The following is a 7,671-nucleotide window of genomic DNA, read 5'->3' as shown; positions in this document are numbered from 1 at the left end:
GATCCCTTTATATACTTTATGGCTTCTGAATTTTTTATTGAACTCATATTTTTTTTTTTTTCATTTATGATCTGTTATGAATGTAATTTATTTCAATGCGTTGTTTTATAACTTTTATTGTCAAATAAATTTATATCGTTTATGTAATCTTATTGAGTTCATTTTTTTCCAGATGATTAAGCATGCTTCATGAAACTGTGAAATCACTTGGTTTTTAGCTCACCTGAGCCAAAGGCTCAAGTGAGCTTTTCTGATCAAAATTTGTCCGTCGTCTGTCTTTGTCGTCGTTGGCGTTGTCGTTGTTGTTAACTTTTCGCATTTTCTTCTTCTTCTCAAGAACCACTGCGCAAATTTCAACCAAACTTGGCAAAAAGTATCCCTGGGTGAAGGGGATTCAAGATTGTTCAAATGAAGGGCAACGCCCTCTTCCAAGGGGAGATAATTAAGAATTAGTGTAAAATTAATAGCATTTTTAAAAAATCTTCTTCTTAAGAACCACTGGGCCAGGAAAGATGAAACTCATGTGGAATCATCCTCAGGTAGTGTAGATTCAAGTTTGTTCAAATCATGACCCCGGGGGCTAGGGTGGGGCCAAAATGGCCAACCAAAGTTTTACATAGGAATATATAGGAAAAATCTTTTAAAAATCTTCTTCTCAAGAACCACTGGAATTGGAAAAATGAAACTCATGTGGAATCATCCTCAGGTAGTGTAGATTCAAGTTTGTTCAAATCATGACCCCTGGGGCTAGGGTGGGGCCAAAATGGCCAACCAAAGTTTTACATAGGAATATATAGGAAAAATCTTTTAAAAATCTTCTTCTTAAGAATCATTGAGAAAGGAAATATGAAACTTAAATGAAATTAGCCTCAGGTAGTGTAGATTCAAGTTTGTTCAAATCATGACCTCTGGGGCTAGGGTGGGGCCAAAATGGCTGAATAAACTTTTACATAGGAATATATAGAAAAAAAATCTTTAAAAATCTTCTTCTCAAGAACCACTATGCCAGGAAAGATGAAACTCATGTGGAATCATCCTCAGGTATTGTAGATTCAAGTTTGTTTAAATCATGACCCCCGGGGCTAGAATGGGGCCAAAATGGATGACCAAAGTTTTACATAGGAATATATAGGAAAAACTTTAAAAATCTTCTTCTCAAGAACCTTTGGGCCAGGAAAGATGAAACTAATGTGGAATCATCCTCAGTTAGTGAAGATTCAAGTTTGTTCAAATCATGACCTCTGGGGCTAGTTTTGGGCCGAAAATGGCTGACCAAAGTTGTACATAAGGATATATAAGGAAACCTTTTAAAATCTTCTTTTCAAGTACTTCAAGGCCATGATAAGTGATATTTTTCTATTTATATGGAATCATCCTCAGGTAGTGTAGATTGTACGTTTTTCAAATCATGACACCCAGGAGGGTTAAAATTAAAGCCCCCCCCCCCCCCCCCCCCCCCAGTCAACTTTCAGTTTTGATCTGATATGTGCTTTTTTCTAGTAGATGTGCTCAGGTGAGCGATATGGCCCTTGGGCCTCTTGTTGTCCTTCATTTGAACAAACAGACCTTTACCCAAGACTGACTCTTATCAATAAGTCAAAATGGATATTTTACTTGAAAAAGATGTTAATGGTAATCTAACAACCAAGCTCTATGATAAAGATGATGTCACTTTAACTTTTCTATCAACTTCCCTTACTTATGCAGCCATATACCTTCATCACCTGCATACGGAGTTTATATATCTCAGTTGATTCAATACGTAAGAGCATGCTGTACGTTTGTACAATTTCTAAAACGAAGTAAATTATTGACAAACAAGTTGATGAAACAAGAATATCAGCAGTTTCATTCAAAGTCATCATTTCGTAAGTTCTATGGTCGATACAAAGACCTTGTCAGCAAATACAATTTATAATGAGCCAAATGCTCACTGACGTTTTTCAAACTGCAATTGTTAGTCCAATTATTTACACATTCAATAGACATTAATGGATTTTTACGTTATTTCCAGACCATGACAAGAGCACACGACGGATGTGACAGGTCGGCAGGGGATGCTCACTCCTCCATGGCACCCGATCCCACCTCTAATGTTTTAGAGGTCTGTGCGTGCTCTGTTCCTATTTTTTCGTTACTTCCATATATTTCATTCTGAAATGTCTTCTGCTTTTCCTTTTTTTTTAACAAGAAGCAAGTGCAATCGGTCAGCGATTGTACAGCGAGTGCAATCGGTCAGCCGGGATGCACATTCCTCCATGGTCCCTTATCCCATCTCTGATGTTTTTGTAGGTCCACGGTTGCCTCATCCCGATTTGTGTTGTTAAATTGGACTTCAAGACTTCTACTCGGCGCTTATTCTGTTGAGCATGTATTGAGGAACATTAATTCAGTCTCGGGCAATTAACGACTACGACGCAAGATCTTGGTTTACGGTTCTGGATATGTGAATGACCGCAGCAATGAAGTGGTTATTTGACGTAAAACTTCCTCCTAACCTGCCCCGTGGGGATCCGGATTAGAAAAGGTCCTCAGTACCCCCTTGCTTGTCGTAAAAGGCGACTAAATGCGGCGGTCCTTCGGATGAGACCGTATAAACCGAGGCCCCGTGTCACAGCAGTTGTGGCACGATAAAGATCCCTCCCTGCTCAAAGGCCGTAAGTGCCGAGCATAGGCCTAAATTTGCAGCCCTTCACCGGCAATGGTGAAGTCTCCATATCAGTGAAATATTCTGGAGAGGGACGTTAAACAGTATACAATCAATCAATCCTCCTAACCTTATAAATGAAATAACACTTGAATCCCCGTATAAAGCTGGCGTCTGAAAAAATAAAACATGCAGCACATGGGCTACATCGCTCGTTTGATCAAATGACTTCACTTAATCGACACAACTCTTTTACTATTAAATAAGTAAATTTTGTTTTTATGAATAAAAGCCCACCCTTGATATTTCAGAGAACATTACTCTTGTTACTTGTGATTTTCGGTAATATACATATTTTCGTAAGGTAAAACTTTGTTTAAAAATAGCATTCAATATATATGCTCATTCAGCGTTTAATATTTTCGAAGAGTGGCTAAATTTAATTTGTTTTATTTGGTTTATATAAATTTTCAAAATTAATTTTGGTAAAAAAAAATGCCCCCTGCCTTTGAATAGCTTTATTTTTTGAACATATATTATTTATTGTCATGTAATTGTGGTAACATGAATTGAAAAAGGATGATTTTTAACAAATATTAATACTGTGAACAAATAACCTATGCAATAAATTGCATTGTATACATTTCCCTCGAATACAATGTACATGTATAATACTTAAGTACAAAGCCCCAAACCCTGAAGATTAATTAATATGAAAATTTTATTTGATTGATTGGTTGTATGTTGTTTTATGTCACATTCAAGTAATAATTGTTTATTTACAGTTGAATCATTACATTTTTTAAGCATAGAATTAGAAAACAATTATTGCTGTTTTTTCGGTGAATACATGTACAATGATTTAGCCATGCACCTGAAGTATAATTATATTCACCTTGCCCTTCGGGCTCGGTGAAAATTGAACAACTCAGGTGGCTACAATACATGTATATAATTCATCGTATTGACCTCAAAAACAGCAATGATTGTCTAATATTACGAGTGTCAGTAATTTAATATAATTATATTACGAAAAATAATAAATAAATGTCTTATATACCATGTTTTGTAATATTACGAATTTTCGTCAATATTACATATTTTCGTAACATTACGATTTTTTTGTTGTGGACTGGATTAATTCACAAAAGTCTGCATGGTGTATGTATTCAATTCTTCAAAAGTGAAGAGTATTTGCATATCATCCATTTGTACTTATGTACACATACATAATACACAGTACATGTAGGTTACAAATAATAAACCGAGATACATTATCTTTCCTTGTTATATGGCATTATCAAGTTGATGCATTATACCCGGTATGTCCCCATTATCGACCCCTCTAACTTGCACAACAATCAACTTATGATAACACCCCCTTTCCATACGAGTCAGCTTTTAACGTGCAGCAGAGAGGTCCACGCACCTCCACACTTACAAGAACTTTGACCTTGCCTCTGCAGTGCCCCTGTAATTCATAAAATCCGTGATCATGGCAAAACAAGGTAAGATTTTGCAACAAAAAGGATTTGCATTCTTTGTTACCTAGTTTCTTGAGAGTACTGCCCACTAGGAGGTATTTGTTTTGCTATATGATAACATAAAAAGAGGGCAATGCTTCATTGTTTACAGTTTTATGTTGTATTTAGGTCATTTTTTTCTCCTAATAAATTTAACAAGATAACACGCATACATTTTCCATGATGTATACCACAGTATTTTCTTTGAAACATTTTTCTATTCGGAGACGCCGCGAACATGGTGAAATTTAAGTTTGCTAGAATTTCATTCATTATAGAAAATGTAAAAGTAATTAGGTCTACCTTAACTATAAACAAGAGAATGAACCATTAAAGTACAAATTAATAGTTTGGAAATGCTCAGTGTGAAACCCAGTTAACGTAAAAAAAAAAGATTTGTCAAACTATAGTTCAGTATATTCTATTTAATTAATTAATTACATGCAGTCAAAAAAAAAATAAAACACAAGAGTACGGAAGCCAAATGTTGCAAACCCAATTATTGGAAAGTATTATGAATTGCAAAATAGCAAAACCCAAATTCCTTTAAAATTGCTAAAATAAACTGTTAAATTTGCTTTTCAAAGTTCAAAAGTAAAGATACGTATGTTTTTTTTTTTAAACTTCAAACTGATTTAAGTTACGTTATTGTTAATCTGATTTAACACAGAAACCAAGCTACATTCCAAACCATTATCTGTTGATTCTTACATTTTTGGTTATTGCCATAATCATTTTCAGAATCAATACTGTGCATGACATTAATTACATATTTCTCTTGAAGACATTCAATTCATTTTGGTGGCATTCATTAATGCCCAAATAGAGGTACAGATCACTAATATATATCATTCATCCTCTCCCGTTTCCACTTATCATCAATGTACTCAGCAATATTTTCTGATATATATATTAACTCTTCCCATTCAAGGAGATAACTAGGCTACCTACTATCATGATCGAGGAAACAGACCAGGATGCAAATTGTACTCACTGCACAGTCAACGGTTTGACCTTGCGAATAAATCAAATGTGTCCCTTTAAACAAACAACTGAAATAAATCTCGTTATCTTTATCCGTTTATAGTTTAGTCGGACTTAAGTGATCAACACTAAATAAAGTTATACTTTGAACTTCAACCCATTTAATAAATCAATATGAACTTCGACTCAAGCATGTTAAAGATCGATAGTGATATGCATTAAGGAGACCTTCGATAAAAGATTACTTATATGAAAAGTACAAATGTTTCTTATTAATGATGTATTTTAGAGGAACATTACATAAGGCTGAAACTTATTACAAAAATCGTAAATCAGAAAAAATAGCGAAAAATGACAACCACAAAGTAAAATTCAGTCCATTGTTAACTTTCTAAGTCTTGTTTCGAACTATAAAGAAACTAGTAAATCTGGCAAAACACATTTTTGACAAATTGAGATTATTTTTTAAAGGCATTTAAAATAGAGGAGGGGCAATAAGAGGTCCGACATGGAAAAGAAGGGTCAAATTCTGAAAAGAAAAGATTTATTGACCGGGTAATACTTTTGGATTGAGAGCATAATGCACGAAAAGTGAAAACGATCCACAGCGGAATAATGTCGGCCACACTTTACGGACCCAGTGTGGGACGTGGCTGCGAGGCCTTCAAATGATACTGTCTAAACCGAGGTCCGTGTCGCAGCAGGTCCTGGCATGAAAAAGATCCCCCAATTCTAGGTTTGACAGATATTATGCTTACTATATAATTGCTGTACGTTTGTTTGTTTGCTTAGCGTACCCTTGTAGAATTTTCATTCGTAATGAACTTTGAGGACTGCAACTTTTAAGACATCATTTACTTTACTGCGCTGAAGGATTCTTTTTTGTGCCAACACCTACTGACAAACATCCCTTCAGTAATTTTTACAAAACTGTGATCCTAACACAAGAAAGGGTAAGAAATCCAATGTGTTTGCATATCAATATGTTTGCACTATGCAACTCCTCTACCAGCTGCATCAGTTGACATAACACTCCAATGTTCTCCAGTCGTGTAGGAGCAAATCTTGTATAATTTTATTTGTAAGTATGTCTTCGAAACTGTTTGACATGGCTGTAATGATAGAAGCTGCGTAATACCCTCAGGGAAAACACCACATTTGACATTAATAGCAATAATGGTAAAAAATGCCATGAAGATGGGCACCTTCGAGCACACGGTGAAGTAGGCATATATAGATTGCTGTGGAATTCATAGTTAGCAAAAGTGGTTAATGCACTGATTCTCGATGTGGTTGTTTCCCTGCACACTATACAAACAAGTACACATACAACAAGTTGGTTTGCTGGTCTATTTGTTTGCATAGCTTCCCTTTGAGAATTGTCACTCATTGGTGGAGGGCTGTAAATCTGTACTTGGCAAGAATGGCTTCTAACAAGTGGAACCTTTTTGTGCTAGTACCTACATGCGACAAGGGACCTCGATTTATACAGTCTCATCGTATGGACTAGTCTCCACGTCCCGCAAATGGATTAGAAACCATGGCATAATTAACTTAAGGATTAGAGCCTTAATCTAAGGCTCTCAGAATCTCTCTAATCACTCGAAATGAAATGTTGATGTAATTCATACGAAGTGGCAATCTATTATACAGTATACATTTCGATAGCATACATGTACAGTCGAAGTCGCATAGTATTGCATAGTATTGCAATGTCTTGTTCTGCAAAAGGTCTTATAGAAATGCATGGTTTGGGTAGCCTTTTACTTTTGTAGGCTAATATACATAAAGTTACATAAAAAAAGAAACGAGCATTTTTGACTTGGCTGCAAAAGCATAGCACAGAAATGAATTAAAAAATATCTAAATATGCATGGTGTAATGTAGTTACTTGTGTAAGCAAAGATTTCCTCAGAACATCTTGCATATTTTGTAATATCAATGGCAATGCCATATATATTTGTACACTGCAATTTTTTGCATAGGACTGGTTGAACGTTTAAAAAATGGCGAAAAAATCCTAATAGCGGAAGGATATATGTGGGAGTTGGAAAGAAGAGGCTATCTTACTGCTGGAGGTTTTATTCCAGAAGTAGTTATAACAATCCTGAAATAGTGCGTGCTCTTCACGAAGAATTCGTCCATGCTGGTACCGACGTCATAGAAGCATTTACGGTTAGTGAGGAAGTGTAAATATTACAGTATTTTTAAATTTATATTTAGTTTTCCCGTCCTTGATCATTGCCACCCCTCTCTTGCAATCTGTAATATTACCTTTTACAGGTCATTAAAAATAGAATGTCATCGACTGATTTTTAAAATGTTACCGTACTTAATTTAGATATTTTGTAGTACTATGGGCATCGTGAAAAACTGCGCCTGATTGGCCGAGAAGATGACCTAGAAAAGTTAAACAGAGATGCCTTGCAAATAGCAAAGGAAATAGCTACAAAGCATGGTAAACTACTCGCTGGAGGGATCTGTAACACGGGGGTTTACAACCCGAGGACGAATCCA

The 7,671-nt window shown here is 35.6% G+C and overlaps 1 long non-coding RNA gene across 1 annotated transcript; it reads left to right on the top strand.

Moving 5' to 3' along the window:
* Window positions 1–4,060: 4,060 nt before the first annotated feature.
* On the top strand, window positions 4,061–7,652 carry LOC134233554 (uncharacterized). Its single transcript, XR_009985025.1, has 3 exons — window positions 4,061–4,155; window positions 7,140–7,329; window positions 7,507–7,652. It is a non-coding gene; the product is annotated as an uncharacterized LOC134233554 (long non-coding RNA).
* The last annotated feature ends 19 nt before the right edge of the window (window positions 7,653–7,671 follow it).

The sequence above is a fragment of the Saccostrea cucullata genome, unplaced genomic scaffold (genome assembly GCF_032062105.1).
Source record: "Saccostrea cucullata isolate Sc308-1 unplaced genomic scaffold, CSIRO_AGI_Scuc_v1 ctg3721, whole genome shotgun sequence".
Lineage (NCBI taxonomy): Eukaryota > Metazoa > Mollusca > Bivalvia > Ostreida > Ostreidae > Saccostrea > Saccostrea cuccullata.
Note: the sequence above shows the minus strand (reverse complement) of the source record. Positions and strands in the feature narration are given on the sequence as shown.